The sequence below is a fragment of the Aedes albopictus genome, chromosome 2 (genome assembly GCF_035046485.1).
Source record: "Aedes albopictus strain Foshan chromosome 2, AalbF5, whole genome shotgun sequence".
In the NCBI taxonomy this organism is placed as follows: domain Eukaryota; kingdom Metazoa; phylum Arthropoda; class Insecta; order Diptera; family Culicidae; genus Aedes; species Aedes albopictus.
In genome coordinates, this window is record NC_085137.1 from 445,777,496 (window position 1) to 445,804,555 (window position 27,060).

At 39.4% G+C, this 27,060-nt stretch overlaps 1 protein-coding gene and 1 long non-coding RNA gene across 4 annotated transcripts in view; one reads left to right on the forward strand and one right to left on the reverse strand.

Annotated features, from left to right (window-relative positions):
* The window catches only part of LOC109420211 (uncharacterized), a 282,042-nt gene extending 256,076 nt beyond the window's left edge, over positions 1–25,966 (reverse strand). Inside the window, exon 1 of the mRNA XM_062853818.1 lies at positions 24,581–25,966. The gene's annotated coding sequence lies outside the window, so the exon portion shown is untranslated. The remainder of the gene's footprint in view (positions 1–24,580) is intronic.
* Positions 793–20,390, forward strand: LOC109397742 (uncharacterized). Of its 3 annotated transcripts, XR_009998030.1 has the most exons (4): positions 793–10,540; positions 10,818–15,156; positions 17,485–17,613; positions 17,683–20,390. It is a non-coding gene; the product is annotated as an uncharacterized LOC109397742 (long non-coding RNA). The 3 variants fall into 3 exon arrangements; XR_009998029.1 differs by lacking the exon at positions 793–10,540 and having other exon boundaries at positions 10,679–15,156; positions 17,683–20,382; XR_009998028.1 differs by lacking the exons at positions 793–10,540; positions 10,818–15,156 and adding an exon at positions 15,223–17,426 and having other exon boundaries at positions 17,683–20,381.
* Positions 25,967–27,060: the final 1,094 nt, after the last annotated feature.

Genomic DNA, 27,060 nt, shown 5'->3' on the forward strand with positions numbered 1-27,060 from the left:
TCATTTTTGCCGATTCATAAACTGTGGGGTCACTGTATCCGAACTGACGATGAAGCAGTGTAAACGACAATTAAACAGCTTCCTAAATTGACTAAATTGAAACCACTGTTGTCATAACCATGGTCATAACCGTTTGTGAATAATTAGATATGGCGACAACGATCTCCCATTCAGCATAAACCAGTTTTCAGTACCGCAAGAAAGTCCCTTCGAGCTGGAACTTGAAAGCCTTTATTAAATGCAGCGATACCCATATGAAAATCAAACAAAATAAAGGAAAATTTATAAAAAGTTTATTTTTAATTCAGACTTGATTTATGCCCTCTTTTGTCAAGTACTCAAGCATCACTGCTCAAGTCGGCCACGGTCGGGTTGCGTCTCGCTCTAAAAAAGCAATTAAAATACATCACATTTGAGAACTGGCAGATATTGTTCAATATTATATGACCCTTACAAAGTACTTTGTGTCGGGATCTCGGAGTGAACAAGACAACAATTCTGCATTAACGTTTCACACTTTACGTTTTATTTTACTTTTTTTTTTCAATTGTTTTAAAATCTTGAAACGCGCAGCACTCAACACAACCACTCTTCATCACATTTGTCTCAAAACTGAAGCCATCGTTCGTTGTTCATCCCGTCTCCAATGCTCTATCTTGTCTCTCTTTTCTCCTCCTTCGCAACGAGTCATCGCCGTCGGTCAGCGTCGTTCTCGCGTAGGCCAGGGTCAGACGACTGCATGCAGCGCTGTGCTCGGTTTCATGGTGCGCCGCATCCGTTATCCTACACTTGAATAAATGAAGACATTAATATAAATTGATTATATAAATACACAAACACTTACTAAAACATATTTTTTTTTACCTTTTTTACATATAATTCCTACAAATTGGTTAGAGGAATTCAAATGAATTCCATTGCTTAAATTGAGTGGAATGCTTAAAAAAAATCTTTGAAATCATTCGAATGAGTTCCTGAGAGATATAATTATGAATTTTTCGAATAATTTCTAGTTCTTAAAAAACGAACAAATTTTTCTATTCCATTTTGTGGGTAATTTCTAAGGTAATTTTATTCTGAGAGTTTTATATTCTGGGATGTTTGAGGTGTTCCAAATTGTCCTACAGTGAAGTCCTTCAAATCTACAAGAATATCTTTATGTATTTTCGCCACAAATGATAGCATTGCATAATCTACTGGAATTCGTGAAGCTCTTGACATCTACAATGTCATTTATAGACACTATAGGGATATTCCAGGTCAGCCAAACTACCTTGGAGTTCAGAACTTCAGGTGTACACTCGTAACAAGAGCCATATCTATTATACTGAGTAATGTTGCATAACCAACCGTAGTTACTGGAGTAATCTGAAGTCTACTAGCTTATACAAACCTTTGGGACATTCAGGATCGTCCATACTGTTGTATAGTTGATACGTTGTTAAGTAGATTTAAGAATTTTCCATGAATTGCATTCTCCAATTCATGAAAAATTCTTCGATTGTTGCATGGAGTGTGTTACGTTTGTAAATTGTTGTGAACATTTTGACAGTTTATTTCGTACGTTATACTAAGGTTTGTACATCTGTCCCTGAATTTTAATGTGCATTTGTAGCGCTCCAAACATTTCAGGAGCGATCTAGTACAAAACACGCAAGCCGTCCCCTAACACGGACATCAAATTGTAGACGGTCTTGTGTTGTTGCCCAAATCAGGATGCCCCCTTAGGATTAGAAATTCCTAGACCAAACACAAGCTATGTAAGCAAGTAACGCTGCAAACAAAAGGTAATCCGCCAGAAGAAAAATGATTACAGGATTGACTGATGGACCAAGAACAATAATGAAACTTCGTTATCCTGGGATTGGACTTCGTTATCTATTTAGATAACTGGGCACAATTTATGTTATGTTTTGCATGTTTGTGTTTTGTGCATTTGTAATGTTTTTATTTTATTTTTCGTATCTAGTTCCCATGTCAGGCCCCACTGACATGGAAAATAAAATGCGCATTTGTAGGGTTCTGTTAGAAGTTGTTCAAATTGTGGTACTCATCGTGAGCACAATGCATTTGTAGTGTCCGCACATTTTTTTTCGTTATATTTGTGGCGACCGTGACAGGACCCGAACCTGCAATCTTCGGGCGCCAAATTTGGACAATTTCTAACAGAACCCTACAAATGCGCATTTTATTTTCCATGTCAATGGGGCCTGACATGGGAACTAGATACGAAAAATAAAATAAAAACATTACAAATGCACAAAACACAACATAAATTGTGCCCAGTTATCTAAATAGATAACGAAGTCCAATCCCAGGATAACGAAGTTTCATTATTGTTCTTGGTCCATCAGTCAATCCTGTAATCATTTTTCTTCTGGCGGATTACCTTTTGTTTGCAGCGTTACATACATAGCTTGTGTTTGGTCTAGGAATTTCTAATCCTAAGGGGGCATTCTGATTTGGGCAACAACACAAGACCGCCTACAATTTGATGTCCGTGTTAGGGGACGGCTTGCGTGTTTTGTACTAGATCGCTCCTGAAATGTTTGGAGCGCTACAAATGCACATTAAAATTCAGGGACAGATGTACACACCTTAGTATAACGTACAAAATAAACTGACAAAATGTTCACAACAATTTACAAACGTAACACTGTTCTATAATGAAGTCCTTAAAATCTTCGAGAAAAACTATATGTGTTTACACCAGAAATAACAGCAAAGCATAATCTGCTAGGATCCGTGAAGCTCTTGTAATCTCAAATGTCATTTAGATACACTATGGAAATGTTCCAGGTCAGGCAAATTATCTTGGAGTTCAGAACATCAGGTCTACACTCGTAACAACAGCTATGATCTTCATAATCAATCGCGGTGACCAACCTGATGTCTACTATATATTATTATGCACCTTTGGGACATTAAGAGTCGTCCAAACTATCCTGAAGCTGATGATGCTCTTGATAACAACAGTAGTGACCTTGGATATCCTGACTGATCTGATACTGTCAATTGAACTTTCAGAAGACTCACTGGACATGATAGATTACAAATCGTAGCTTTGTATACTGAAAGAAGTTACTGTCTTTTAACCTTTCAAAATACTTACTGGACATGATAGATTATAAATCGTTTCTTTGTATTGAAAAAAGTTACCGTTACACCCGTAGACTTTGGGATCTTAACTCAAGAATAGTTTGGATGACCTAGGATATCCGGAAAAAATATTCTGCATGATATTCTACCCTTTTCATGCTATTGAACACCAAAATAGAACAAAAACGTAGAAAAAGTTCCATAAAAACGCTTCAAAGGGTTAAAGGAAATCTAATCGATTCCTTCACGGGTAAAAATCCGGAACCCGAATCTGGTAAAATGCGTCATGAATGTGTGTTTTTATGTTATTATACACCATAAAAAATCGGCATGATATCATGACGAGTTTTGCCGTGACATAGCTTCAACGCTACATTTCTAATGTTTAGTACAAATAATTATAAATTTGCGGCATGAAATCATGCTGCATGTACACTGCCGCCACTCGCATAACAGTCCCATCTTTGCTGGGTTTCCTATTCATATGGGACTGTTTTGCAAGTGGGGGCAGTACACTGCATCATGACAAAAATTTATGAAATTATAAGCCTTATTCATGGAACTCGTACATATCGTTTATGGTTTTGGTTCCATCGGTAAAAATAGTCAATAATCAGATCCCTTGTTTAAGTAAAATCTTAACAGTTATTGAGCGAATTTCAGCATAACTAAGAGGAATTCGAATGAATGCCTGTGAATAGTTTGAGCTACAGTTTAAATGAATTCCCGAGAGCCACTTCAGTGAATTCTAAATTAAAATTAAGGCTCTTGCGGTCAATTCAAACGTATTACTACTGAGTAGAATTTTGAATGAATTCTCAACAGCAGTTTGAACTTTTAACAAAAATCCTGCGAATAGTTCGTATAAATTTAGTTGAAAACAATTTGAGTGAACTTCTTTTTATACATTTTTTTTCACTGTAAATGAGGTTCACTTTGTAACAGTATTTCCAACAATCTGCAACATCTGAAAAAAAAAAATTGATGACCTAAGCTTCATATTTTAGTGAAAGATTCTTTGCTTTTCCTTAAAAGGCAAATTTTCTTAGCACCCAACATATACCAATTGAACTGGAAGCTGGCCAGTTGGCCAGCTGAACGAATACTATTAGCATCATTCAAATTTGGCCCAGTTCAGTGCAATCCCCCACCACCCGTGCGACAGCGTTAAACTAGGACGAGCATACAATCCCCATCGTTATCTCGTCCTGTCAGCTAGAAGAAATCCAAATGAAAAGCAAACCTACAACAACTAGTCCAAGGATCCTTCGCTTTTCCTTTCTTCCATTGCTCCACTAATCCTTTGTCGCTAGGTACTACACAGACATGGTCAAATGGCCATTCTTCTCAAATGGTAAGCCCTAGCACGACTGGCGGCGCTATCGACCAGCCAGAGACGGTCTTCATTTGTCCATCTCTGGGGCAATTAACCCATTGACCCATTCACACTTTTCTCCCGCCTGTGTGTAATCGAATCGGAAAACGCAGTCAGACTGTGAGTGAGTGGGATATTGAATAAGTAATACTCTATTTGCTCGTTCAGGCGATCCGACCTGTATACACTCCAAAGTGCAGGCGAAGGCGGCCCGGCGTGGCAGGTTGACTGACTATGACTGATTGATGCGCGCACATTAGGAGCTAGGTTGTCGCTTCCTGCCACTTTGCTGGAGAGGAAATTGGGTCATGTTTACTCTGCCTCTGCATGGTTGCCTGCGAGAAACGTATGCGTTTTGAATCACCACCGACCGAAAACGGTACCATTAAAATCCAATTCGCCCAATTTCACACGTAGTAAACTGAATGCATCGTTGCTGCTGCTGCTGCTGCGGTGACGACGAAGACGACGACAGCCCACCATACAACAACTCCAATTAGATCTTCTTTACCACCTCCAAAGAGACTGAGAGAAGCCAATTATTATGCGATGCACATTCGCCGGCAATTTCTTTGTTTTCGATTTTCGGGGTGGTTCAATGACTTCAACACGTTAGGTATTGGGTACACCCAAATCCCAAATACATTACAATTTGACTATAAACCTATGACATATGCAAAAAAAAACAGAAAGTGGTTTCTGAATAAACGACATGTGATATCATATTCGAAAACTCATTTTTGAAGCTAAAAACATGTAGGGGGGCATCCATTAAGTACGTCACGGTCCAAGGGGGGAGGGGGGTTTGTGAAAGTGTGACGAGCCATGTATTAGGTATAGGAAAAACCCGTACGAAGGGGGGAGGGGGGTCGAAAATTCCCAATTTTAGCGTGACGTACTTAATGGATGCTCCCTAGTAATCATCCGCATAGTCTTGAAACTCTAGGCCTTTGTACAGCCGACATTTGAGCGTGTGAGAATCTTTCTCTGTAATGATTATTCAACAACTGTATTCATTATTTGTATACACTTTATTACCGATACTTCAATATTACATACAATGATTCACACTCCAGACAACAATAACAACATCTCAACATATGACAGATACTCAATGTAAACATACACGCTAAACGTAATACAGTAATACAATAATTTATTATGTGCATACCACAAGGTACCACATCTCGTTTTTTCTCCAGATTCGCAGCAAGGTCACTCCACGTTGTTTTCGCTTATAGTCTCCTCAGTTTATGAACGTCTCGCTTCAGTCTCACATCAGAATTAGTAGTACAGTCATCCATTTGGTCATCCATCTCTGCTCGGCATTTTGGTAAATTACTTCTCCCTTATTTATGGTTGTACCTAAAAAGAAATATTATTTTGACCCAAGTATTTTCCCAAATCCCAAAATATTTTTAATACTGAGTGTCAAGCTAAATATTACCTTTGCTGATGAATTAATTGAATTGCTTTCCTCTTCTCCAATGTTTTCAATGACAGCTAGCATGCAAACATTGTATACTGCCCACTGATATTTTTTTTGACATGTCCCTTCATAGAAGAATCTCATACAAAAGGTATGGATATTCAGATTATTATTCAGACATTTTTTTTAACTAATATGTCGGAACACTGCACGAATATTACAGTGGAAAAATTATCAATATCCATTAACTCGTTTTCGATCCAAAGTGTCCAAGTGTCATACAAACACTATTTCATTTTTATGTTTTTTTTATCGATCTTCGCTGAAACTCGTTTCTTATTCAGAATATATTCAGAAGTTTGGCTTTACAGATTTTGTTTTGTAAATATCGAAGGGATTGATACTTTTTTAAATCAAATCACGATTTCAAAAAACGTCACTTGTCCAAAGCAATATTTGTAATACTAGTTTTAGCTAAATAGTAATTTGAAAACTTGAAAACATCCAGTTTTTGAATTATATTTAATATGTTCACAAAACTCGCACCCGTACTAGCTGTTGTAATCCTATAATTATCTCAAATTCTTAATACATACATCATCGTCGCAGTACCAAATCGAAGTCACGCATTTAAGCACATGCAAAGTTGCAGTTATTGTGACGTAAATTTAAACCGGTTGCTGGTATTGCGCACCATTAAGCTACTTAAGAGCTGAAAATAACACTAATCTAAATCGAGTTGCTATGTTTATAAGTAGGTTAAACATCAATTTTCGCACCGCCAGTAGCCAATTATTATATACAAAGCAATTTTCTCCAGATAACAAAATAAATCGATCATCTTATTGAAGCACTTTTCGACGGTTCATCTATACCTATACCTATAGGTGTCCACGTTTTTAGGAATCATATTTCCGATAATTTCGGAATTCTCATGATTTACCATTTACCTTTCAAACTGAATGAGTTTATTTTTACGGTTTGGTCGCTCAATAGGTTTACATTCTACGATGCATATTTTCCCGCATTAACTGGTGATTCGTGCTCAATCAAACCTATTTTAACATTACAAAACCAAAAATTTGTTCCTTTGATGTCGCTCTTTTGGGTTCTGAACTGTAGGACTTATTTTAATGGTGTACCTCCAAAATATTGCAAAAGCCCCATGTTATGTTCTCACTCTAGATACCTAATGAAGCTATTTCAGCGAGCCTTTTTCAAATTATTCGCATTCAATGTAGCGTCAAAATTTAGAACCATTTATCTTTAAGTAACTCTGATTTTCTACATATGCTCATCATACATATTGATAATATTCTCAGTTCGTTGGATTGGACTAGAATGTTCTGCATTTTTGCAAAGCCCAATCATCTGTCTATCATATCACTTATTTCACATCTTTTCGATGAAATACATCCTCATTTTTTTAACGCTTACAAGTCTGACGTATTTAGTGCACACTGACCATGATTGTCTGTGTCATGATGGCGCTTACGCTTGCCTCTACGATTCATTTCTATGTACTGAAACAATTTAAAGCACGTTTTTATTCAAATTTTCAATGAACTTATTAACACAAATATCACTCATACATGTACACACATTTTTATTGGTAAAAATCCATGGATATAAATTTTACTTGTACACACATACTCGTTTTCCACGCTGGATCACACATAAAATCGATGGACCTTATATGAACTATGTGTATCTACACATGAAAAGGGTTATCTATGACAAATTGCAAAAATCTATGTGTGCGACACATGCATACAATATTTGCAGTTTTTGCAGTGTATGAAATCTAAAAATTCAAACAAGGTAGCATGTTAGTAAATGGTACCTGTTTGCATAAATAAGCTCGACTGAAAAACAAACCGCATAATCCAGCTTTCATTAGATATATCTATTCCTGCAGTTACAGAAATGATTATCTTTTATTATTCCAATATCTTGTGCTTTTGATATACTGTACGTTATTCTCCTCAATAATCGTTTCAATACTTCTTTAACTGATCAAAATTTGTCTCTTCCTGTAAGTAAATTATTGTGCAGAATTTGTTGTTGAGCGTACTGCTGTACCTTGTTCTCTAACTTGTTCCACAGTTCTTGGCAAGATGGCCCACTCATTAGCAAAAATGGCACTATCAAGGGCACTTTATCCAGTGTTAGGCAATCATAAGCAAGATCATAAGTCAAAATGCCCCTCCTGACCACCCCGATACATTTTATATTCAAAGACTTCAGAAGTGATTACTCAAGAACTCACTTGAATCGCATAAACATTAAGTGGCATTCAATAGGTTATAAAGCGTTTTTTACTCGAATTCCTGAGACATCTAGTTAAGCCGAAAAGTTTCATTTTTTATTGTCCGTTTTTTTTTAATATCCAATTCAATTAGCCATTTGACTAGCATGGTACTTAACAGGTTAGTGGTTAGCAACTGCTCTGAATATGTGGTCTAGCTTCAACGAATGCTTTAACTGTCATTTTGACGTCCTATCTTGCGAACTACCAAGACAGTTTGATGTTAATTTTCACACATTGATGTTAATTTTCTTGAAATTACATTTTTAGTCTTGTAAGAGAGGACAAAGCATCAGTTAAATCATGTCTTCATGTTAATTTGGTTGCAAGAGCCAACCCTTTTTACGTCTCGTAGACTTATTATACTTTACTGAGCAATGATAACTTCAATATATATCACCTGAGGTGGGTCCACAACAAACTCAGTATCTGCTCAGTTATATTCGCATTTGGAACATATTCAAATACTATTCGTTCCTGTTTTTCTAGTCACGCTCAGCCTAAAGTTTAGTTTTGTCTTTCGCCTTCTCAGCTGCCACTTAATTGGTGTGAAATTTCATTTTTGATGGTTCAATTAACTATAAAGCCCAGATTGGAGTTCAAGAGAAATCGCTCAAGAAACTTCTAGAACGATTCCTGGCAGAAACATTCTACGGTGACTGCCATTTGAACTGTCATTTCTTCGCAACTGCGTACTGCGATCGAAGAAAAAACGGTTTCTTAAGCGATTCAGCCAAGGAATTTCCCATGCATCAAGATTGGCCGAGAAATTCATTCTGATCCGCAAACAACCCTTAAATCTGCGTTGGCTGGTAATCTGTTTCTTACGAAACTTACGACACTGTTGCGTTTTTAGTACTTTAATTTTTAATAACACAATTCGCCTTTTACGGCTCTACAAAGAATCGACTATATCTGCCTTGCAGGTCTTACCGCCTTCAACGGCATTTCCACCTTCAACGGCTTTTTCCGCCTTCAACAGCTTTTCATTCTCCGACGGATCTTTCTGCCATCGAGTTTTTCGCCTTAGTCGGCTCTTCTGCCTATAACATTTTTTCTGCTTTCCGCCTTCAACGGCTTATTTCTATCTGTAATCCTTTCCGCCTTTTACGGCTATTTCAAGAATGTCGCCTTCATTAGCTTTTATCGCCTTCATTGGCTTTTATCGCCTTCACTGGCTTTTAACGGCAACGGCAAAATTTGATTTCAAAATATTGTTTCACCTCTACGCCTTCCTCGGCCATCCGGTTAACAAATCAATACTTCATTCATCATTCAGCATTTAAGTCTAGATTTAGGAGCACAACCTCATTCAACGAGTATCGATATCACAATCAACAAAACTTAGATTTTCTTCACAGTTCTTTATTTCTTTATCTGACAATAGTGATTGTCATCGTTTTAAGGCCGGACGGGACGGTGGTTGAATTAACCGCCATTGCTCTGTTATTAGTAAGATGCAAATCTCAACTTCTACTTCATATTAATGACTAGAAATTTGATCGATTATTTGCTCACTCGTGGTGCACAATCGACTAAAGTTTCAGCTACGTCAGTGCAGTGGAAATTGATATTTGCTTCTTCAAAATCGCGAGGCAAATTGTTAGAAAGAGAGGGAAGATAGGAAAAATTACACGTCGTCCCGTGCGGCCTTAAACTAAACAATACCGATCACCATCAAAATCTCTCACAGGTTGATCATTGTCATTAGTCGAAGATACAAATAGATTGTTTGATTCATATTGAACCGAAATTAAACTAATTTCACATGCACTGTTCACCGTTCTCGTCGCCAATGTGAGAATCTTTCTCTGTAATGATTATTCAACAACTGTATTTATTATTTGTATACACTTTATTACCGATACTTCAATATTACATACAATGATTCACACTCCAGACAACAATAACAACATCTCAACATATGACAGATACTCAATGTAAACATACACGCTAAACGTAATACAGTAATACAATAATTTATTATGTGCATACCACAAGGTACCACAGAGAGCACTGATGATAAGGACTAATCCTACTGGCAGCTTGTCAAACCGCATATTTTTGCACCGTGATGCAACAGCTCCCGAGCAGAAAGAAATAACAACAGCATAAGGAGCTGTGTTATTTGGGTATAATAACTGAATAAAAGAATCGATTATTCCCTGCCCTTCGGTTCAGAAAGGGGTATGGGCGCGTTCTGCCAACTTGGTCGAGGCAGATTTCTTGTGAGAACAAGTTGCATACGGACATTCAAAAGTGCCTGAACGAAAGATGCTACTTGTGAGGATCACTTGAAGATCGGATGGAAGATCATTCTTTTTTTCGGGTTAAGTACGGTTCCTTTGAATTCCACTAAGAATTTGCATCCTTTGACAGATACGTATTTCGACCTCAACTGTAAGGTCGTCTTCAGTGTCTTGTACTTGACTCGACTTAAGTACAAGACACTGAAGACGACCTTACAGTTGAGGTCGAAATACGTATCTGTCAAAGGATGCAAATTCTTAGTGGAATTCAAAGGAACCGTACTTAACCCGATTTTCTTTTTATTTACAGATATTCCCCTAACAAGCCCAGGTTAATCATCATTCTTTTTTTTTTAGAATATTCGCGTTCGTCTATTTGTTGCTCTTCGTGTTCGTATATTTTAAGTTTCATCTTCAACTGAGTTTGATGAACGCTGCTAGTCAGCAGGGATGATCTTCGCATCTGCATCCGTTGAACCATTCTGAATGGCCGTCGTGAAAGTATCACCAAAAGCGCTACTAACATTTCTTTTATATTTTCATGTATCTGAGTATCATGAGTGATAGCAGTGAAAAATGGAAGTAATGCAGTACGACGGTGGTGCGATGCTGGTTAAAAATATCGCTGGAGATGAGCGTTGTTTGTACTCAGCCATGTCTAAGACGTGCTCCGAAGTCTCAGGAAAGGAAGCATGCATAAAGCACTAATCTACAAAATCCCGGGAAAAAGTTGACAGACCTTATTTCACGTGGAAATCCAGCGGTAGACAAGAGGTGGATATGGACGGATGTTCGTTGGAATTGGAAGGACATTGGTAATGACAGCCGAATTTAAGAAAGCGACGAAGCGATTGTAGCAGGAGATAGTGAAGTTGGACTACGAAGACGATTTGCTAGAAACCGCAGACAGCAAATGACATAGGCTTATCGTATTTCGATGGAGATGGCGATGAGGACGAAGCAGCATTCCAAGAACATAACCAAAATTTAATCACAACTACCTACCACAGAAAAACAACACGATCGAACGAAAATAGGAAAGAGCAACCCAGCAAAACCAGTATGTATGTTCAAAACGCTTACCCCAAACCAGCGCCCCAAAGGTAAATTACGTTGACCATTTAACTAACAACACATTCCCTTACAGCTCAATACACCACATCGATTTCCCACCTTTCCCAATCCTTAAGGCCACGCAAAACTTAAAAGCCGCAGAGCTAAAGAGGTTGCTATGCCTACTCCCAAATTCAAAGGTGTATTATGGACAATGCAAGTTCTCGGACTTGCATTGGAAACTTGGCCCTATGACCCCCTTGTGCATCAATAAAATAAAATAAAAATAAAATAACTGAATAAAAGAATCGATTATTTTTAAGTTATTAACATAACATATTAAGTTCTAAACTTGTCTGTCATAAGCGGCAAAATAATAAATATCATAACAAGAAAAGGTTTCTGGAAGACCATTTTCATAACTTGTTTTGTTAGTTTCAATAACAATTTAATAACAGTAAATTCGGACAATATTTCAATAACAAATTTTGATATTGATATGTTTTTGATAATAATTGGAGAGCAAATTTGGTTATGATATAAAACTCGTAACTCGTATCCTGAGAGATTTGTAGTTTGTTCACTCCAACGATAATTGAACTTGAGTAATTTCTTTTTTTTTTTGCTTTTCAAATAATACGAGCTTTGACTTCCAGCTGTAATTTATAAACTTGCGCTTTAATCAGTGGAAAACGTTTGGCAGATTATATGTGCAAAATATGATAAATTTATATAGGTCAACTACATAAGCAAATTTTTAATATTTTTGTAGTGAACAAATAAATCCTAACAAAATTTCATATGAAATCATCATGTAGTGTTTCCGCAAAAAAAGTTTAAAAATATTTCATCCACTACTCTTTGAGATGTAGATACACTATCAAATTTTACTAAAAAATTTATAACTTTTATAAAACTTGTCTTCTTTGATGTCACCCAAAATTTTACAAATGGAGCTTTAATATGCAGTTGAATGGCCAAAATTTCAGCATTTTTGATTAACATATAAAAAAGTTATAAACTTTTGAGTGAAAAATTATTTCGACGTAAAAATTGCTGTACGAACAATTGTTTGATACACTGTATGTTTGCTCGTACATATGAATGACGAACAGTGTTGCCTCCGAGCCAATGCCCATAGCTCGAAATGCCATCCATCACTATTATTAATTTAAGACTATTCCGAAATCTGCAATTACCGTTGGAGGTGACCCAATCGTCTCCTTGCATTGGTAGTTGGGGTGGCGGCGGCGGCGGCATGGTCAATGTGCACACTCTGGCTACGGCCATAGTAAGCATATGGAAATCATCGTCCAATCAAATGCCGCTACCGCCAACACACACCGCACCGGGCGCTTCTCGCGAAGAGGCTGTTATGCAACATGTCAAAATGCGATAATTGCGCTTTTTTTCTGAATCGCGTTCGTTCGCTTTTCGGTTCGGTTTATTTTGGTTCAGGCCACAAGACGATCGACCGACAACGGCGGACAATAAGACGATCAAAATATTCAAAAATTCAAATTGGTTATAATTTTCGGTACAATTTGCCGTCGGTGAGGTGGAAACATCAACAATGTGAGCACGCACGCACGCACGTCTATTTCAGATTTTACTCTGGAGAGCACATCAGCAACTGAACGATACTTTAATTTGTTGCATACACCGAGAGAACATCCAGTTGCTTCGCAGCCCAAACAAATTTTTACAGGCGTCAGTACTATTTAGCTCAACATCAAATTATGACAATACTGAGACAACAATTTGCTGCCATAACACTTGGTTTGAGGCACCCTACGGATTTGTTTTTTTTTTTAAGAAAAAAAAAAACAAGAGTACTGAAAGGAATCACGGGAAGAATCCCTCAAAGAATTCCGGGAGAAATCTCGGGAGGAATCACGGAAAAGCTTTATGTTTTAAATCCAGCAGGAATCCTGGGATACATTGCTGAAAAAATAACAGGAAGAAAGAATCCTGGGGGAATCCCTCGGTGGAATCTCGGAAGGAATCCTTTTAAAAATCCTGGGAGATTCGAAGGAGAAATTTCTACAAGATGTTTGAAAGAATCACGAGAGCAATCCTTGGAAGCATCCCAGGATAACATCTGGAAGGAATCCCTAAAGAAATTCTTAAGATGTCCATGAAGGAAATTGTAACCTGGTTAAATATATAAAGGAGTCCCTGGAGAAATCTTTGTAGATATCCTTGCAAGAATCCATAGCATAATTCTGCAATCTCTGCAGCAATCCTAAAAGGAATCCTTGAAAGAATAATGGAGGAAATACAGAATTAATCTCAAAAGAAAATGAAGGAAAATACCCTGAATGATTCCTCAGGAGCAATCCCTAACGAAAAGGGGTACAAATGAAAGAATCTTGCAAGGGAAGCTAAGAAAAATTTCTAAAAGAACTGTTTTGGTTTTTACAGATTGAGATCTGATCTGCTGAACAGATACTCAAGAAGTGATTCCTCGGGTGATGTGGGGATCAATCCACTGAAAACTCATTCTCTCTGTTACACGGTACTCCCGTTAGGGATGACTTTGAGAAGAGGGGGACCGTACATGAGTACTCTCTATTAGTAAGCGTTCCACCAGCTATCGCCTTAAGTTGCCCTCTCTCCCCTGGAAGCTTGAGTTCTGGATAGTACTGTAGACTACCCGTTGGTCTCAAGCTCCTGGATGGGAAGTAAGGAGGGGGGGACTCAACTCAATGTACTGTTGGTCGGCACAACATTTTCTCTGTAGTTCAAGTACTATTCGCGAGACAGTGGAAGTAACGGAATCCCACTTGTCCGCCGCCGCCGTACACACCCTTTCAACAATGTTGTCCGGAGTGATATCTCTACCCGATGTGGATTACCCATAGGTGCGGTGATAACAAAGAAACTAGTCGGCTCTTTCATTCCAACGGCGTTCTTATGCGACTGACGTTACGTTGTGAATTTGTAAACATGACGTCACTCCCATAAGAACGCCGTAGGAATGAAAGAGCTATATTCTGTTCCATATTGTACTGGACGGATAGTTAAAACCCTCAAAGCCTCAGGACAAACTTTTTATTTTTATTCATCTAATACTTGGGAACTATAAAATATAAAAAAGCATTCTTCGATATGATCGACGGGAAAAGCTGTACCTCATTGTTAGCGAATGGTAACGTTGCTTCCGAATTATGGTGAGGCACGTAGGAAATAATAATTGTAGTTAATCAGAAAGCAACTGTTAATTTTATTTGTTGAAACAATTGAGATGAGTGTGTGGTCAACATTAGGATTGCGTATCTACCACGACGGAAAAAGCGTGGGTTGGCCAAAGTCCACGCTCCATACTGTGTGGAGTGCAATGCATTATGAGTAACATGTCTTTAGCGTGTTTAGAGACTTGCTCCTCAATCTCCTAACGAACCGTGAACAGCCCTTTCCCATGTAACGCCTAACGCTCAACTGTCAGTGCGTTGCCAACCAGCTGTGCAAGGTTGGCCATGACTTTGCCTCTTTCTTCGGTTGGCCGTCGGACACGCCGGACGCGTCATCGTTCGTTGGAGCAGCACACCCAAGAGTCGAAGCCGGAATTGAACAATGGCGAACCTGCCAGGTTTATTGCGAATTTTCGCAATAAGCAGTGGCTTGGACAGGAGAGAAACTTGTAAGTAGAAGTGAAAAAAAACGTGAATCTCGTAACCGGTGATTGTCTGCGAAGAAAACTAAAGGTCGCGCATTGTTGGTGGGTTTTTTACGTTTCGGCAAGCATTTTTTTCGGCAGAACATGGAAGGATGAAGATTTTTGAAGGGTGAAATTTGATAATTGAAAACGGCCAAGGAGGCCAGAGGGAATTGATTTTAAAGGTTAAGTTGCTGGTTCCGGATGATGATGCCGGAGGCGCTCTGGAAGAGCGCCGGAGTGATTCGATGTCGGAATCGAAAGAGAAAATTGCCTGAAAATCAACCGCAATATTTTGGTTTCGGCAGATGAAGCCGAAGGCGCTCTGGAAGAGCGCCGGAGTGATTCGATTTTGAGATCGAATGGAAAAGCAGCCTGAAAGCCAACGGAATATTTTTGGTCTCGGCTTGTAATGCCGAAGGCGCTCTGGAAGAGCGCCGGAGTGATTTGATTTCGGGATCGCATGCAAAAAAATGGCCTGAAAGCCACCGAAATATTTTGGTTTCGGCAGTGGACGCGAAGGCGCTCTGGAAGAGCGCCGGAGTGATTCGACTTTGGGATCGTATGCAAGTGACCTGAAAGCCACAGCAATATTTTGGTTTCGGCTTCTGACGCCGAAGGCGCTCTAGAAGAGCGCCGGAGTAATTCGATTTCGGGATCGAAAGGTAAAATGGAATGGCGGAATACATTAGTTCTGGCTGGTGATGCCGAAGGCGCTCTAGAAGAGCGCCGGAGTGTTGTGATTTTGGGATTGAATAGTAAAAGTGGCCCGGAGAGCCAACGAATGTTTTCAGCTTCTGCTTCTGTTACGTTTTTTGGATGATGACGAAGGCGCTCTAGGAGAGCGTCGGAGTGATCGAATAAACAAAGCTACTCTGGAAAGGCATAGGGTCGCATTGGTTTTGGATAATGATGCCAAACACGCTCTGGAGGATCGCTGGGACGTGAGTTACGGGATCGAATATTTAAAAGATGGTTTTTGGAGAACCACTGAGTTGTATTGGTTTCTGCTGGTGATGTTGGAGCACCGGAAGAAATTAATTTCGGGCTGAAAAATTGTTGTAACTTTGGATTATAGATGGAACTAATCAATCGTCGAAGTGGTTTGATTTCGGGATTGGAAAAACATGGCCCAGTGGACCATTGGTGTCGATGGATGCAGAAAATGTCGAACATGTCCAGGAACAGTAGTGAAAATGTTTTTTGGGATTGATAGAAAAAGGTGTTGGGGTCTCCAGTTAGCCTAGTGGTTAAGGTTATGGATCGCCAATCCGGAGACGGCGGGTTCAATTCGCGATTCATTATTATCACAATTTCGCACACGACTTTGCAGCGGCTAACGTACACAAGTTTGCTTGGGCTCATGGCAGGGTTGTTGGATGCACAACAGGTAAACGAATTTACTCCGATTTGCGTGAAATGTCGCTGGGAAAGGATAATTCAGTGGACTTTTCAAATTATCACACAAGTCTAGACATTAATGAGAAACCCAGTATATACATTTGTCACAACTGCGCCCCATTAGCGATTCGTGCTCGTTGGTTGGGGCGACTGACAACTGATAAAAATGCTTCTAACACACGTAAGTAACGAGAAATACGACTCAAAATGCTCATCTAGTTGCAGAAACGTTTCGTATACAGGCGTTGCGATTCGACGGTTTCAAAGTTTTAACGCATGTTCACGAAGAAATGGTTTTCAAGAATGGTCAAAACGTTAAAAAAAACGGAAAATGGAAGCGTTAAAAAAAATAGTGAACTAAAATCGAGAATAGAGTTGATTAACCTCTCCACGAGCTCAACTCTCGATCATCTACAGTACTTGAACTTGTCTTGAACATCAAACGCCAAACATCGGAATACTCGTTGCTGATCTATCATGTCGTGTACCAATTTTCCAGCGACGTACGGCTTGAGAATGTCGTTTGCACGTTTTCCACGGGATGAAAAAAAAATATAAAATGACAGTATGCTATCGTGAGAACCGCATATTTGAATTCTTGTAAAAAGTTTGACTATTTAAGCTTGAATTTTTGTTTAAATTATCTCGGATATATGAGAACAATAACATATTACCAAAGTCCAAATAAAGTCGTCCAACTCCCATACATTAGTATGAAATTTCTGGGTTCATGAAGTACTAGATCAAAAAACTACAATACCTTTGTATAAAGTTACCTTGTACTCCGCTGACGTTGCTATGAGTAACAAACTACCGTTCATAAAAACATAAACAAGAAAATTTGCGACTGATGGGTAATATATTGAGCAGTAATCATATTCTTTATACAATTAACCATTTATTTTATTTTAGAAAAATTAAACTTTTGAATTTGTAAGGTGGACGAAGGGTTCCAAATACGTGCACTTTGGAGGACATATCAGGACTTCAGCATGTGATTTCTCCCCATTTATTCCCGCTGCTGCTGCTGAGTGATCTTAGGTGAAGCCGTTCTCTGATGCACGAGTTGTAAGCAATTTAAAACGTTATTCAATTTTCTTTTTATTTTAGAGTTAAATCATCAAGTTTTAAAATGTCCTCTATGTTTTCTCCTGTTAACCCATCTGGAAGTTTACGCAGAATTGCACCAGGATAACCCTCAGTACGACCCGAAATTGCCCGGATACGAGAAAAAATGCCGACAGAATTTTTGTGCTATGCAACTTTTTTGAAATGCGCGCAGTTTAGGCACAAAAACCATGTTGATAGTGCCGTGCTCTACTAAATTTAAAATGAATTAAATGTTAATAGAAAATAGGAGTGAGCATTTTCTTTTAAAACTTTTCAAAACGCATCGTCGAAAAAAAAAACGCCGAAAGCAGTCTCTTGTTGATCCAAACAAACCGCTCGCGACAAGAACAATTGTCTACACGTCTCCTTCCCTTAAGACTTTTCCATGTTGACCGTAACTGGGAGGGCGGAGAGGTAATTAGCAGCCAAAAAGAAGCCTTCAGGTCTATTCTCATTACACCGACAAGAACATGATGCTTCGAGTCTATGCGGTATTGTTAAGATACCCAAAGATGAATTGGCAATTGAACAAAAGTATGATATAAGTTTTAATATTATTCTTAATTCTAGTGGATGCCATATTTTTGGGTTTAATAGTTTACTGGGTCGACGACACATGAATTTGACAGATCGGTTTTATTGTTGAACTTTGGCTGAACTAGGTTCGTAGTCATTGGCTACTAAAACACAATGTTAATCATAAATGAGGTATTCAGTTAAATGTCAAACTTGGGTACCGGGGACCGAATGTAGTACTAGAGTTGGTACCCAGTCTGAGCCCGAGTGCGACGACTTAATTTGGACTTTGATATTACAGTGAATTGCATCTTAACCCTAGTATTACATTATACCTAATTAGAATACCCAGAACGGTCGAGAATCCATATAGCCGACGCAGTATGCGTACGGGTGTTCAGCATAACCATACTGATGGTGACAGATACGATTGCCGGTCGGTTGATCATAAACTTTTCGTAAATGAAGCTTTCTTGACTTTTTAATGGTATAAAGTATCTTCTTGCCTGCCACACGACACATGCAAACTGGCCATTGGCAACCTTTACCTCGGTTCATAACTGTGGAAGTGGCCCAGTTGGAACGTTACGATACGCAAAGTTCGGTAGGAGAAACCTTTAGTCGTATTTGAAACAGTTAGCATATAATCACGGGGGTGAATCTTCGTCACGAAAAGCACTGCCCGTTTGATAGCTCAACACTAGCGAACCTGGTGGTGGAAGTCAAGCTTTAGTCTGCAGCGAGCATAGGGAGGCGGCGCAGCACGCTTTGATGATTTTCTATTTTCCCATGGAAATTCATTCCAATCTAGTTTTCCAAGTGACAATTTCACGACTTCCACCTCGAAACTTCACATTTGTTCGAAGATACACATCTGTTCTGTGATATAATGATGCTCAGGCCGTGTACAGAATAGGCGGCAAAGCAGGGGTTTTGCGCAACATCGGCCAAAGGCGGAGGGGCGCCTAGTACATAAGCTTCGGTAATGGGAGAAGTTAACCCCGAAAACCTCTCCTTTGGTCACGAGCTTGATGGTGCTTATAGTTCATCATTTTTTTAAGAGTGCTGGCTCAATACGCCTTGCAAATGCGAATAAATTCTCACAATGGAATATTATTGCATGACCGAATAGAAATGAACCGATATTCGGTTGTAGAGTGATGTCTGTCGGGTTATGCCGATAGGTTTAACAGATCATCAATACCGAAGACTTAGTTGTTTATCTTTGAATCGAGTAAATAAATGAGTGATCAACAGACAAATATATACTCGGTTGAAATTCGACCGAGTTCGAAAGTATAATTTTTGACTGTGTTCACGGCGTGTGTACGGGAAAAGTTTATAACAAAAAAATGGGCATCGTCAAATTTTTCGCTATTCAAAAATAGAGGCTTTCAGCTTTCATTTTCAGGGTCCCTCAAAAAAATCCACCGAGGGATCCCGAACAACTTTTTCAGAATACTGTTTTTCCCCATACAAAATGCACGGTTCCAAATTAATCCCTATTTCTACTTAACAAACATACCCAATTTTTGTATGAAAAAGTTCCCCCGATGGAATATTTCGATGTTGGGCTTGAATGAAAGCTGGTAGCGTCAACTTTCACGTAGCGTAAAAATTAGCGATGCCCATTTTTTTGTAATAAATTTGTTCTACCAGACACACCGTGTGTTCAATGTTGCAAATCTTTCACTTTCTTTTGCTCATCACTGTATTTTGAGCATGTGCGATAGTAATGCGTACTGCTCACGGACCTCATGGATGATCAGAATCGCGGTCGCGTTTGTCTATGTTGGATCGCGGACACTTTTTGGTTCATTTCGTTAAAGCACATGTAGTTTTTCGCCACTGGCTTTAGTTTGTGGAGATTAAAACGACTTCACCACAATGATCCGTCAGAAATGAAAACCAACACCATTGATAGGTGCCGAACCTCATCGTGTGCTATGCGTACAGATACGCAAGCAGCTCGCAAATATTTTCTAAAAATGACAAGCATGTAGTATGAATCATCGATCGGCGTTAATGACCAGCCTCTCAGAAATTGGTTTATTATAATTTTCTGGTAAGGGGCTGTCCATTAATTACGTAAGGCAATTTTTTCGATTTTTCGACACCCCCACCCCCCTTTGTAAGATTTTTTGTATGAAACTCTGAATATTTTTGTATGGCGCGTAAGATTTTCCAAACCCCCCCTCCCCCCATAAACCCTTACGTAATTAATGGACAGCCCCTAAGAAACTTTTTTTTTCTTATTTTTTTAAGAGAGGAGGAGGAGGATGTGTGGAGTGCAATGCATTATGAGTAACATGTCTTTAGCGTGTTTAGAGACTTGCTCCTCAATCTACTAACGAACCGTGAACAGCCCTTTCCCATGTAACGCCTAACGCTCAACTGTCAGTGCGTTGCCAACCAGCTGTGCAAGGTTGGCCATGACTTTGCCTCTTTCTTCGGTTGGCCGTCGGACACGCCGGACGCGTCATCGTTCGTTGGAGCAGCACACCCAAGAGTCGAAGCCGGAATTGAACACATACAAATTTCGATTTTTTGTATGGACGAAAGTCTACGAGAGGGAGGGGGTTCTGAGATGGCAAACAAATTGGTCTACGTGGATTATGAAAGCGCTCCATAGTAAATTTTCGGGCAATTTAAGGACAGTAAAGCACAATTTTTATTATATAATAACTACCAATACTGCTCCGATTCTTATGAAAATTTTACAGTATAATACTATTATAAAAATATGTTCTTAGTTAAATTTTGAGCCATTTTGTATGAATACTTTAGTTGTAGCAGTTTGAATATGAAAAAACTAACCGGGTGCCACCTCAAAAAATATAACTTTGTAACGGCTAGATAAAATTGAATGAAATTTTTACACAACATTTTGTCATGCATACTTTACAAACAGAAAAATTTTCATTGAAATCGGTTCACTTTTTCTGGCTATATCAATAAAACAGTAAAAATGTGTTCTTATTTTTGAATCTTCTTTGTATAAAACTTTAAAATTGCAGATCTCAGGATTCAACAATACCTCCGTAAATACTAAACCGATTCTGATGAAAATTTTATGGTATAAGCTACATACAATGTACCATTACTGGTCCAAAAATCAGCTATTTTGGGGTACACAGTCTAAAGTTATGAGAAAAATTGCATGACCAAAATTTGACCATACCACCCATTACTGTACTGTACTCTAGCAGTCCTCTAGAAGGGAGAATGGCTCTAGGCTGTATACCGTGGCGGTCACCGGTTTGAGCACAGTTTGATCATCACCAGGTAGTGGCCGGAGTCGATGTTGGCACCACGATAGGACGTCGATAATGTCGGAGAAGTGCCGTCCATCAATCAGGAACGAGGTCGATTTACGATTCCGTCTGCTGTGGTGATCTCTCCAGGTGTAACGATAATGGAGACTGTGTTGGAAAAAGGAGCGAACGTATTGCAATTTTTTTGAGGTGGCGAATGAGTTGTAGACCGTTTTCGTACGTCAGTTGGTGGACGGTGAATCGTCGGTCTGAATTCGTCTTCCTGGCTTACCTGAGCATTTAAATGATCTTTACGTCTCGTTACGGCAACGGTCGTATTGCGTTTTAGCTGCGCGTAGAATCATCAGTGCTTTCGGAATACTCTGGAGTTATAAAATTGGCCCTTGAACCTCAAGGGGATCTTCCGTCGATCGTAGCTGTAGATTTTATAGAAGGAAAGATTACCCCTAAACCATCACACCATAGATCCTGTTACACCTCCTGCAGCGCTACGATGCCGAACCCGCGATCCAGCAGTAGGTCAGCAAGTATGCGGGTGCTCTCAATGAAGAGAATGGCAGTTCCTCGTACCGAGTTTCCAATCTCAAGTCCTTGGGGTCGTTGCCGTTAACCCTTTCCTTCCCACGACTTTGAACGACGATTTCTATGCCAAGAAAGCGTTTCCGAAAAAAGTGCTGGAACAAAAACTATTGCAAATTAGCCAAATTTTTCAAAATCAACGAAAAAAATTTTAGCTGTAAATCAATAGTATTTTGATTGTTTATCAATATTTCCATTATTGAAACAAGTAGTTGACAGTTGGGTTCACCTAATGAGATTACAATCATATTCTAAAAACTATTGCGTCATATGCATCTAATTCCGTTTGTCTCGAGTTCGTCGAAAATCGATGGTGCTCTAGATCAACCATGGGAAGTAGAGGGTTAAATTCCAGGGCAGTTTGGATGATTGTGAACATGCCAAAAGTATATAAATCACTCGATAAAACGGATATGACTACTGCTACGAGTGTAGACCTGAAGTTCTGCTCTTCGGAGTATTTGGATTTGTTTGGAATATCCCAAAAGAACTTTAGGTTGACTCATACCATTCCAAGGGGGTCATATATAATAGTTGGGTGTATTGTAACAGCATAGTGAAAATAATTAATGTAACGGCTGTAGTTATCAACGATCAACGATCAGGACGATTTGGACAACGCTAAATATCCAAAAAGTATATAATTCGCCAAGTAAGTCCAGTAAGCTTAGTTGATTATGTAACGTTACTCTGTATAGCGAATACAACTACTGCTACGAGACTAAGTCTGCTGCTCTACGTGGTAGTTTGGATGATCTGGAATATCCCAGAAGCATATTTTTGGAATGTTCATATAATTCCAAGAGTATCAACGATCGGAATTCCTTCTGAGATTCGCCCAGTATTTCTATTGGATATTCATATAAGAGTTTTATTCAGAAGCTCCTATGATAAATGTTCCAGGATTTTTTTTACTCAAAAATCGTTTTGAAATTTCTTCGTGAGTTTCATTTCGGTTCCTGCAGCCGTTCTTCTTGTGATCTCTTCAAATAAATTTCTGAAATTCCATCGGGAGGTCCTTCTGCGATTCTTAAAAGAGTTCCTTATAGCATTCCTCTAAGAAATCCTTCTAAAGTGTATTCTTAGATTTCTCCAGGAGTTCCTTTTAGGGTTCCTATAGGGGAACCTTCCCAGTATCCTGAACGAGGTGATTTCGGCAATCCTTCAGGAGTTTGTTCTGGGAATCTACAGGTGCTCCTGAGAAAAATCCTCAGATCAAGAAGGAGAACGTGCCTCTGGAGCCGACCTACTGATAGCTCTGCAGTGACCAATATGACCAAAACGTTCTGTTTTGCAAAATTATGAAGATTGATATGTCGCAATACTGAGTTGAGAAAAAAATCACAATCTGGCCACTTCACAGGAAAAACCAGGTTCTCGAAAATCCATATTGGTCGAAATGTCTTCTAGAGCTCTTGTTTTATAAAATTCTGAAAAATGATATGTCGCAAGACCGTTTTCAGACAAAAAAATCACTGGTGCCTTCTCAGAGGGAACCACGTTCCGGAGGGAGTACGTCTGGTAGTGGCCAATATGACCGAAATGTCCTAAAATGTCTTCTAAAGTTATTGTTTTGCAAAATCATGAAGATTTATATGTCGCAAGACAGGTGTTGACGCCGGATATCACTGGTCGTACTTGTGGTCCGGGATGCAGTTAGCAGAAGAATAATACGAGAGGGTCCACTTACACCATAGTGTACTTTAGGCCGAACACAGAGCTCCCTTTTGTTGAGTGGGTAATCTTATACAGCATTTTTTTTTCATTTGGTGTCATATATGACTCCTCCGGCCCCAATGAGTTTACACAATACAGAGGAGATTGTTCCACTCGTACACAAAAATTAGTGAATCGTACACACGTCTGTGTACCTTCGTTAAAGGGTGTAGCTTTATCACTACTCGCTGACTTTCGGTTCAAACCTTTGTTGATAAAGGTTTTAACTGTTCATTGAACAAAGATGTTATGTTATTGAACATTCCACACGGTGTGTCTGGTAGAACAAATTTATTACAAAAAAATGGGCATCGCTAATTTTTACGCTACGTGAAAGTTGACGCTACCAGCTTTCATTCAAGCCCAACATCGAAATATTCCATCGGGGGAACTTTTTCATACAAAAATTGGGTATGTTTGTTAAGTAGAAATAGGGATTAATTTGGAACCGTGCATTTTGTATGGGGAAAAACAGTATTCTGAAAAAGTTGTTCGGGATCCCTCGGTGGATTTTTTTGAGGGACCCTGAAAATGAAAGCTGAAAGCCTCTATTTTTGAATAGCGAAAAATTTGACGATGCCCATTTTTTTGTTATAAACTTTTCCCGTACACACGCCGTGTCCATATTGTAAGATATGATGAAGTTGCAATAAATTAAAGATAATTACGCTTTAAACAAGGGATAACCCCTTTATGGTGCTAAGACACGACATCGGAACCTTACATCAAGGTGGGGCCACTTGACTGAGCTCTTCTATCATGCCTTTGCTTCCAGTATACCTACAGGATAAGAAAAATCCTTATTATGTTACCTGCGATCACTTCGCTGCTATATTATTTTCCTCTGCTGGTTTGCCGCTACTTCTGACACACTACGACACGCACACACTGGAACTATGGGCTTTCGATTCACCACTACGAACACTGTACAGGATTTTCCGACCGAAGTACTTTTTTGGGGGCTGGTGGGTGGCGAGTGAGAATTTCACGCATCAAAAGCACATCTAACCACACAGCCCAACGCACGCTCACACTGAAATCACGTCTCTCACGGGAGCAGGGCCATGATTGTTATTGCATAGGGGAGGCTTTTCGACTCTCTTCGCTTATTCCCGCACATTCTCTGTTGTCTTCTTGGCCTCTCAATGGGCAAGCTTTTCTTGGGGGGAGCGAAAAGCTCGTGAAAGAAAACGCTCCTTTCGCGAGTGATTTTTCAATGACTCTTTTTCTCTCGCTCTTCTTTTTCTCCACGATGTTACGCGTGAGTGAGTCCTCAAATTGACAGTTGCATCCACATTACGGTTCACTGTGAACGCTGTGAACATCAGAACCAACAGCAAGACGGAGTTTAACGAGTGGAGATGATAAAGAGGATGCTGGGGTGCGCTGAAGTCACTGCTCTCAACGGTGATTTCTCATCTTCTCTCAACCCTGAGTGGGTCTTCTTCCTTGTGTATCGACGCACCACAAAATTTAATGTGAACCCTCCTCACAGATGTCAAACTTGCGAACAGTAAAAGAAGAAAAAAACATACAATAAATCGATACAGCTGAAAATTCAGCTTTGCACTCGAGACCTTTGCGAAATACTTCAACCTCAAGTAATCATCCTGATCAATCCGAAATTGCTCAAAGTCACACTCATATTGCTTATCACGAGTCACATAAGCTCTCAAACTGAAAATTTTCACTTAGAGGAAGATCCTTTTGCGTTCGCCACCCGCCGAGCCACTGACAATCTGTTCAATGAAAAATCAAATGCGTTAGATGAAAATCACCTGGTACGATATATTTCCAATACAATTGTTCAATTTTCAACTGCTTCCTCACACCTTAAAAAATCTTAACAAAATCAGGCACTACAACAAGTTCCCCATTTCCGAGCTTAAAACCTTTTCTGGCTCAGGATGGCAGCAGTATCACCCCCAACCGAACGGACTTCGTCCCGCGGGTGCCACTAGGCCACATCTTTTTCTGACGACGAATCGATGGAGACTGGACCGAACTGGTCTGGCTGTGGCAAGGCAAATCTCTTCTGCATCTTACTTACACGACGCGACGCGACGGTCGGATTGGATCCGGGCGGTATGGTATGGGAGATTGCGAGACCACAGTCAATGGCGAGTCAGACCGCCTGTCTGCAGCCAGGTAATCAAAGGCTTGGTGGGACCCAAGTTGGGCTGGGAGCTTGCTCTGCTCTTTCTCTTCGGTGCTCCTCTCGCACGATTGCAATCACGGTGCATATCAGCTACACCCTAAAACGAAAGTACACAGCGAATGAGTAACTTGCGAAAAGACAAAGGATTTTTCACTCATATTTGCGTTCGACTGGATCAGCACAAAAAATGTGCTGATCCGGGTTTACACAAATTTGCGTGAATTTTCACACAAGTTTGCATGAAATCTTTTGTCTTTTCGATCGCTGCGTGAAAGTTACTCCTTGCTCTGTGTACATCGATCTTTCCGTGTAGTGTGTGATGATAACTCTTTGTTGGGGAGGCTCTTTGGGTGGTATCGAAAGCTTTGGCTGCATTTCGCTCTGACTTGCATTTTAGGTTTGTTTTGTGTGGTCTCATGATAGGTTGTGATTGTTAGGGAAATTTAATGGTCTCATATCGGAAAACTGAGCGAAATTGCAGCATGGAAAAGCTTCAAGTCCGTAAAGCTTTTCGCTTCAAAGCTTTTTGGTTATTTTATTAGAGTGACGCGATTTGTGCAAAAATTTAAAATTATTCTGACCCAAGTTCTGACCAGTACCTATCTATGAAATTCCCGAAAATTTTCACCTTACAAATTTTGCTCTTCCTTGTCTACAGGCCTACGTCAACAGCTTTGATTTGTTATCAAAGCTGTTGACGTAGGCCTGTAGACAAGGCAGACAACGAGCAAAATGTGGAAAATGTGGAAAATTTCGGGAATTTCATAGATAGGGATTAGTCAAAACTTGGGTCGGTCAGAGTAATTTTGATAACTTTACCAACCACTAACTCATTCGTATAAAATTATCGGTTAAGTTTGTTGAGGTTTGTTTGGGTGGCTTTAGGACATTTCCCCGAATTCCATTACCCCGAATGATCCATTAGGGTGGCCCACACTTATATGAAAAACAAACATTTTGAAAAATACCAAGTCTTACTTCCTAAATCAGTTGTTTTGGACTCCCAGAAGCTAAAGCCTGTATCCGCAATAATCGGGACACAGAAGAACGGCAGTAACTCTATACTGAATCGATAAAAATTGGCCAAAAATTAACTGAGAACTCTTCAATGTATGTTTATTATTTGTGCAAAAT